Below are 9837 nucleotides of genomic sequence, written 5' to 3' on the forward strand. Positions count from 1 at the left end.
TGTGAAAACTGAGGATATTCAGAAGACCGCTTTCAGAACAAGGTATGGACATTATGAGTATTCTGTAATGCCTTTTGGTGTGACTAATGCACCTGGAGTATTCATGGAGTATATGAATAGGATTTTCCATCCGTACCTAGACAAGTTTGTTGTGGTGTTTATTGATGACATTTTGGTGTATTCGAAATCTGAAGAAGAGCATGCTGAGCATTTGAGAGTGGTTTTAGAAGTTCTCCGAGAAAAGAAGTTATTTGCTAAACTGTCTAAGTGTGAATTTTGGTTAGAGGAGGTTAGTTTTCTTGGTCATGTGATTTCAAGAGGCGGTGTTGCTGTTGATCCTTCTAAGATAGGAGCGGTGTCTAAGTGGGAAGCTCCGAAGTCAGTTTCTGAGATAAGGAGTTTTCTTGGACTTGCAGGTTATTATAGGAAATTCATTGAGGGATTTTCTAAGTTGGTGTTACCGTTGACGATGTTGACTAGAAAGGGGCAAGCATTTGTTTGGGACTCAAAATGTGAAGAAGGTTTCCAAGAGTTAAAGAGAAGGTTGACTACTGCTCCTATTCTGATATTACCGAGTTCGTCGGAATCATTTGAGGTTTACTGTGATGCTTCATTGTTGGGTTTGGGTGGTGTGTTGATGCAGAATAAGCAGGTTATAGCTTATGCTTCGAGACAGCTGAGGGTTCATGAGAGGAACTATCCGACACACGACTTAGAGTTGGCAGCTGTGGTATTTGTTCTGAAGTTATGGAGGCATTACTTGTATGGGTCAAGATTTGAGGTTTTCAGTGACCATAAAAGTTTAAAGTATTTGTTTGATCAGAAAGAGCTGAATATGAGGCAGAGGAGATGGTTAGAATTTCTGAAGGATTATGACTTTGGTTTGAATTACCATCCGGGTAAAGCAAACGTAGTGGCTAATGCATTGAGTCGGAAATCATTGCATATGTCTATGTTAATGGTTAAGGAATTGGATTTAATTGAGCAGTTTAGAGACTTGAGTTTGGTGTGTGAGAGTACTCACAATAGTGTTAAATTGGGAATGTTGAAGTTAACGAGTGGTATTCTGGATGAGATCAGAAAGGGTCAGAAATCCGATGTGCTTTTGGTTGATAAGTTGACTCTAGTGAATCAAGGTCAAGGTGGTGAATTCAGAGTTGATGAGAATGGCATTTTGAAATTTGGTAATCGGGTGTGTATTCCGGATGTTACCGAACTTAAGAAGAGTATTCTGGAGGAAGGACATCGTAGTGGCCTGAGTATTCATCCTGGAGCTACGAAGATGTATCATGATTTGAAAAAGTTATTTTGGTGGCCGGGAATGAAGAAAGAAATTGCGAGTTTTGTTTATTCCTGTTTGACTTGTCAGAAGTCAAAGATTGAGCATCAGAAGCCGTCTGGGCTAATGCAACCGTTGGCTATTCCAGAGTGGAAGTGGGATAGTATCAGTATGGATTTTGTTTCTGGTTTACCGAGGACAAGTAAGAATTGTGAAGCTATTTGGGTGATTGTTGACAGATTGACAAAGTCGGCTCATTTCATTCCGATCAGAATGGATTATCCGTTAGAGAGATTAGCCGAGTTGTATATTGAGAAGATTGTAAGTTTGCATGGTATTCCGTCTAGTATTGTTTCGGACAGAGATCCTAGATTTACATCGAAGTTCTGGGAAGGTTTGCAGAGGGCTTTGGGAACTAAGCTGAGATTGAGTTCTGCATATCATCCGCAGACTGATGGTCAGACTGAGAGGACGATTCAGTCACTAGAGGATCTTTTGAGGGCTTGTGTTTTGGAAAAGGGAGGTGCTTGGGATTGTTATTTACCTTTGATTGAGTTTACCTACAACAATAGTTTTCATTCGAGTATTGGTATGGCACCGTTTGAAGCTTTGTATGGTAGGAGATGTCGGACACCGTTATGTTGGTATGAGTCCGGTGAGAGTGTTGTGGTTGGACCGGAGATTGTTCAACAAACTACGGAAAAGATTAAGATGATTCAGGAGAAGATGAGAATTGCTCAGAGTCGTCAAAAGAGTTATCACGACAAGAGGAGGAAGTCACTTGAGTTCCAAGAGGGAGATCATGTGTTTCTTCGTGTTACTCCGATAACTGGTGTTGGTCGAGCTTTGAAGTCAAAGAAGTTGACACCTCGATTTATTGGTCCTTATCAGATTTTGGAGAGGATAGGGGAGGTAGCCTATCGTGTCGCTTTACCGCCGTCGCTTGCGAATTTGCATGAGGTTTTTCATGTGTCTCAGTTGAGGAGGTACATTCATGATCCGTCGCATGTAGTCCAAGTAGATGATGTACAGGTGAGAGATAACCTGACTGTTGAAACATCACCTATGAGGATTGAGGATCGAGAGTTGAAGCAATTGCGGGGTAAAGAGATTGCCTTGGTGAAAGTAGCTTGGGGAGGACCAGGAGGTGGCAATGTGACTTGGGAACTGGAGAGTAAGATGAAGGAGTCTTACCCAGAGTTGTTCGCTTGAGGTATGTTTTCGAGGACGAAAACTCTTTTAGTGGGGGAGAGTTGTAACACCCCGATAATAATATGATAATTATTTAAATTAAATTAATAATATATTTATTAATTTAATTAGATAATTGGATTATTATTATTATTATTATTTTGGAATTATTGAATTATTATTATTATTGGAATAATAATATAATTTGGAAAATATATAAGTTGGAATAAGGAAAAAGAGTTTCATTTGGAAAATAAGGTTTTCACGTGAAAAGCAGAGAAGCGGCTGAAAGAGGAAAAGGGCAAGAGGCAGAGCAAGAGGAAGAAGGTTGAAGAAGAGAAGAGCTTGGAGCTCAAAGATTTGCCGGATTAACTCAGGTAAGGGGGGTTTATCGTCGTTTAATGGGTATTATGGGTTAGCATGTAATGGGTAGTGATAAACCGTGATTTGACCCTAATTGGGATTTTGAAATGCTGAGAAATTTTGATGAATAAGTTGGGTTAGACTGTAATTGAATCTGTGTTTGGGTTAGTTATAAATTTCCGAAAGTGTAGCTTTTTACGGAATTGGAATCGGAGGTCCGGAAGTCCTCCAATGGCGGAAAATGCGGAGAATTCTGCATTTTGCCTTGAGTTAGCGCAGGAACAGCTTCTGTCTTGCGTTAACCGGTTAACCCAGGGTGTTAACCGGTTAACACTGTTTTGAATTGTGAAAATTTGCTGTTTTGTCTGCGTTAACCGGTTAACCCAGGGTGTTAACCGGTTAACACTGTTGTGATTGCTGAAAATATTGCTGTTTGTGCTGCGTTAACCGGTTAACCCAGGGCGTTAACCGGTTAACACTGTTAAGTTTAGGGACAGGAAGCGTGTTTTGCCTGCGTTAACCGGTTAACCCAGGGCGTTAACCGGTTAACGCTGTTGCAGAGTGGAAAAATTGTTAGTTTAAATGTTGTGTGCCTAATTTGTGGTTGCCTATATCAGTGTGTGATATGGTAGGGATTATTTCCCGCTGTTCTGAGCAGTATAGGTATTAGTAGAGTGTGCTAATACTGTGTTCATTTATTTGAGATGATATGATGTTTTGACAAATTGTTGATGATGTATGATGATATGCATAACGTTGCGAATGTATATAGTATGCATGTATTTGTAAATGGGCTGTTGTATGGCTTAGAGTGTGAGCATGTGTCCATTGTGGATTGTTGTTGATGTTGCATTTGCTAGATGATTAGCGTGCATAGCATAGCCTTGGGGCTGTAGCTAATTCCCATGGTGAGGAATTAGTGAGTCAATCATTGTGGATTTGTTGTAGATGTTTGCATGCTAGATGATTAGTATGCATAGCATAGCCTTCGGGGCTGTAGCTAATTCCCATGGTGAGGAATTAGTGAGTGAGTCACTAGGTCTCAAATGAGTGGGACTAGTGAGCTTAGTAGCCGTATCTGGATTTGATCGGTGAGCTTGAACTATATGTTCAAGAAGAGTCGGTACCGCATGTGTGGAGTCTCATTGCATAACGTATGTATGGCGTATAATATGAATGGATGTATTCCAATATTATACGTGTGGTTGTGTTGACATTGAGTATGAGTATGATTGAGTTGATATTGCCGTTGCTGAATGTGTAATCTGATTTGGGTGATGAAATGTGTTATTTACTTAACATGACATGATAATTTATAATGCTTATTATATCGATTGAGGAACTCACCCTTACAACTATTTTTCAGGTAACGAGAAATGAGTTGAGTAGAAGCGAATGCTTGGAGTCTAGTGTAGTCTCCTTAGTGGGTCATGCTCTGATAGATGTAACATCGGGAGGGAACCTTTTAATTATGTTGTTAATGATTGTTGAACCAGTTTACATGTAGTATGTTACATGTTTTGATTGATTTGATTTATATCCGCTGCGATTTATGCAAATGTTTAATTGATTAAATAAAGAGCATGACAGTTATTTTGGAACATGGTGTGAATGATTGTGTGACACCCTTAACTGCATAATTACTCTGATATATGTTTATTATTTTAATTAAATATTTGGGGTATTTTAGAAGGGTGTTACACAAGTCACTTACATGCCGACTAAAGTCGCTTTAAACGAAACAATTTAAAAACACATTACTTAGATGTTCTTAACAATGCATAATTGTCTTCATGATGATTCCTTAAGATTGATATACCACATGTCTAAGCTTATACATTAAATCGTTATAAGTATTGTCTAACCTATATGGTATACAATCAATGCAATCTTACAAATATGCAACAGTAAATATGAATGAATAAAGCTTGTAAAGTAAAAGGATATGAAAATGGAAAGATACACAAAGATATATAATGCTTCGACGTTCGTTCTCGCTTTGCCTACATGCAATTTTTAATGGATGATGCCATCATAACATAATCACGATCTTCCACTTTGATGATAAGATGTTTACATTATTTTAATTACAAAGACCTATCACATGATAATTCCCTCTGATGATACAAACTCTAAACTACTAACATAATGCAAGATCCCTCAAGATCTTGATCCAATAACCTCGCTATCCATAATAACCTGCTCCAAGTATTTATGTGTGGTGATCCCCCTGATCCCACCAATTTTTTGTATGAGTGGTTGCCATTAACTGAGCGTATATTTGACAACTCCTAACTTTGTATACAAGCAATCTTTCTCCAACGCTACCAAATAAGGACAACTTCCTACTCCACCTTACGCGCCGTTGATACTTGATCTTGCTAAAATCTTCCTTGGAGTATAATTGAAACTCTCAATTGATAGATAACAAATCAATTCCAAAATACACTCAAGATACGGTACATGCATTTGTTATAATAAAAAAATAGGTACACACAAAAACATTAGATACCCTAATGTACCACTAGTCTCCCTTACACTCAATCTTTAGATGAGGGTCTATAAACAAGGAAAAAGACTAAGGACTAATACGGTGAAAAGTACCAGATAATTTAAACAACCACTAACATTACGAGTAGTTAGTCAAGTAATTCACTTTGGATGAATGGTGAACACACACACACACACATGGTTCGATCAAATTCCTAGACGAGTGGGTCTTGGTTCTTTATTGTTATCTAGAGCTTGATCAATTTTCAACAAGATTGATCAACTTGTTATCAAATTCACATAAGAACAACAACCAAATTGCACAAAATAAGATGCAACAAAAATAAATAAATAATTGACATGGGTTCAACATCAAAAGGTTGGTGTTTGGAGAATAAGATAGAAGAATGGTGTAAAGATGGAGACACTAAGATGAGAAGACAAAAAATGAATTTTTTTTGTCTCTATGGATCACCATAGGGTATCCACACTTTTTACTTTCACCATAAGAAATAATCATTTGAATAAGTGATGGAAAATCAGACTTTTTGAGGTTTGATTCAAATCAAGAAGGATTTATGATTCGACTTAATCTGGACAGTGCCAAAAAGGGAGCTTTTTAAAGCTAATGATTCAAATCATTTTTTGTACTTGGTCTGAATCAAATGAGGTTATGATTCAAATCATGTTCAATATTTGATTGAAATCACTTGATTCATAATGATTTTCGGATTTTCAATAGGTGAGTGATTCAAATAAAATTTAACACATGACTAGATTCAAATACTATTTCATCCAAATTCAAATATTCTAACTTGTGCAAGCTACTTATGTGGAAATGACAAAATAGTAATTTTCATAGGCTCAAAAAAAGAAATCACTAAGATGGATAAAATGAATATAATCATGAAATGTATAGGGTTCTTATTGGTGTGATTTAATAGCCAAAGCGATTACAATCAAATGGAAAGAATACCACAATCACATATGATTTGAGATATCATACAAATTACAAATACGAAATGAAACAATAATCGAATTGTAAAACATCAAAACACAAATTGATACTTAGAACACGTAAATGATACCAAATGATACTATGTGCTTTTAGTCTCCCCCTTTTTTATATTTGACAAATCTGTGAGATTATTGTGATGAATTAATCCAAATCGATATTTGGAATTTGATGGAACATAGTCAATTCGATGACTACCATACAATACTTCCTTTGAATCGTAAAAGTTGTAAATCTCCCCCAACATTAAATATTTAATACGCGTAAATATCGACATTATCTCATCTACTTCTCCCCCTTTTTGAAATATATAGAAGGAGAGAACCAGAAAAAAAGATTACACAAATAAAATCCAAGATAAAGATCATAAACACAAACCATACAAATCACATATAAGAGATAACACAAATACACAATTGGAAAAGATAACAAGATAAAGATAGCAACAAAATGAATATCAAAGATACCAAATATTGTGAAGTAAAATCATAAGATCCACATGGTACTACAAAGTTGTTCAACAATCCAAAATACGATCAATAAATCACAACATAGCCCGTTCAAGTCAAAATAACATAATTATAATTGAAAATGCTAAATGAGATGCATGTAAAATGATATCATGAAAAAAAATCAAAAAAGAAATCAGAAGAAGGTGGAGGAAGTGAAACAATGATGTCATGATGAAATATGACATTATTAATACTAAGATAATCAACCAAGCTATTCAATGCTTCAATCCGACTAACCAGACATCCTTCTGAAGCTTGAATCTCTTCCTTTATCTTAGCCTTTAACTTAGTCTTCATCCTCAATATGCTCTCTTCACTAACATGGGCAAATGCATCAATGCGTGTCGTGATCTGATCTTCCCTGGCCTGATTATTTGCAAGTAATTTATGAAGCATGTCATTAATTAGTGTCTTTACATCAGGTGATGCAAAAGAGGCAAAACCAACACCAGCAGTATATGGACCAGTCACCTCAGTAACTTCTTTCACATGCTCAACAATCTTATCATCATAAATTTGTCTACCCGAGTCCTCAAGATATTAGTAATCAACATTTAAATCCTTGTAGTATCTCATCTTGGCCATAACACCATAATCAAGGATCTTAGGAGATTCATTAAGATCTTCGTCTTATCACTCAATACCATTCAACTGAAGTATCTTTTAAACAAAAGATGAAAATAAGATAGGTCTTTTGGGATTACCACTACAATGAAACATCCTATCAATGATGAACCTAACCAGTTGTTTTTGGTTTTATGAGTGAGACTCTACGTCAAAAAGAGATCATTTTCATCACCCGTACTTGAATTTTTCGGTTTCCTAACAATAATCTTCACAACAATCCAATGCAACAACCTATATCAAAATTAATCTGACTAATCCTTAAATTTGACATGTCCATTTGCTCAAAAATAGATTTGGAGATAGACAAAACAAATGAAACTTTATCATAATCAAGTTCTTTTGCATTAGACATGTTATAACCATCATATGACAAACCAAATTATTTGTTGAAATTAGAGTAATCAAACTAGACAACCTTATTCTTAAACCTACTCCCAAGTTGCAGTAAAAAGTTTTGACATAATCTAAATTGTATTTCCTTTTCATGTCAATGAACTTTAACAAGTTATTTTCAGCAAAAGATTTTAAGATTTTCGTTTTCAGCTCAGCTTCAGCAATATCATCAACAAAGTATTCAGAGTCAACTAGCCTATAGATAAATTTATCTTAATATTTCTGCAAGCTATCTTCAGGTAACAAATGAGCTGAATTACTATGTAAAAGTGTCAAAGAAGAGGAACTTGCATCACATGGATGTTTAGTCTTCTTTTTCAAAACCTCATTAATGGACGCCTTACTACCTTGTACGTTTGTTCTTGAACTCTTTGACGTTGGAATAGGAGGTTCAGAATAAATAGAGGTGGAAGTTTGTTTCTTGGACCTTTTGTCAATACCTCCCTTGTAGCCAACTTATATGCCATTTAACGATTATTCAATTTGAAATAATCTTCAATTATACTATTTACAGAATAATAAAATATGCCATTGTTTGGAAAACCAATTCTAATTAAACCCACACTTATACAATTTAATTATATGAACCCAATAAACATGAGAATAATGCAATTATAGATTAAGCGATAATTCCGACAGCTACACAATTATGCAAGAAATGAGAGAGAGAGAGAGAGAGAGAGTACTAAAATTTATATTAGTTTAGTATTGTTGTCCTCACATGCACATAATACATTCTTCGATGATAAACCATTGAAAATTTGTATCTTACACTATGATATTTAACTCAGGTTCATGCTACAACAATTCAATGAAACAAAAGATAAACTTTCTAATTCAAGCTATATTCTTTCTTGTTTTTTTGGCCGAACTTGTCTGCAACCAGCTACCACCACTATTTCTTTTGATCTTTAAATCAATCTTGATATTCAACCTTTGATGGTCTTCAGTCTTAACATTTCTCCGATATTCACTCAATCTCGAATTCAAGCCTTAAACCATTTTCTTCAATAAGTTAATAAATATAAAAAAACTCCACAACAACTCATTAAAATTCTGCTTTGAAAACTACACACTTTAAATAAAAGATTAGACCTATAATACTTTCTTACAATCGATTTTTACACACACAATCAATATGATGATTCTACATGAATATAATGAAGACGAGGATTTAAAAGAGATAAACTTAAATTTTCTAAGCTTTTCTAAGTGAATTTTTTATCTCTTAATGAAATTTTGAAATGAAAAACTTTTGAGATAAGACACTAAAATGCGCAAAATAATCTTGGATGATCCTATTTAAAGTGGCTATGAATCAATTCATTTTAACCCTTTGAATCGAATCAAGCTATTCATGAATCCATTTATTTTAACTTTTGAATTAGATCAAACTATCCATTTTACTTGATTATTGCAAACAAAGGTTAAAACGATTTTTGGAGCACTTTCACGAATCAATTCACAATGATCTTGAGTTGATTCAAGCAAATCATCCACTTTGAATCAAGTCAATAATATGATTAATTCAATTCAAATACACTTTGCACTTTGAATTGATTCATGTAATCCTTGAATCAGATCACACAAAGTTGACTTTAGTCAACAACATTTTGTTTTATGTATGAAATTCAATTTGGTTATGTGTTAGAGGATCAATGAGGAAACTAAAATATACTACATAACATAATGCAAAAAACATCAAAACAATTATATGATCGATAAAACACACATGAAAAATTTCAAGAGTTGACTAGAATGAAATAAAAATAGGCTCAAGATTGTTCATTGACCCCAATTAGTTCTAATTATAGACAATTTTTTTTAGTGAGCTTGTAAGGATTGAAGTGTGATATAGTTACAAGAAATTAATGTGCGTGAAGATAAATTATTGACGAATGAAGTGAACAAGCTCGACAATGGATTTCAATACATTTCTCTTGGATCGTTCATGTGCATCATATGTG

The sequence above is a fragment of the Lathyrus oleraceus genome, chromosome 7 (assembly GCF_024323335.1).
Source record: "Lathyrus oleraceus cultivar Zhongwan6 chromosome 7, CAAS_Psat_ZW6_1.0, whole genome shotgun sequence".
Taxonomy (NCBI): domain Eukaryota; kingdom Viridiplantae; phylum Streptophyta; class Magnoliopsida; order Fabales; family Fabaceae; genus Lathyrus; species Lathyrus oleraceus.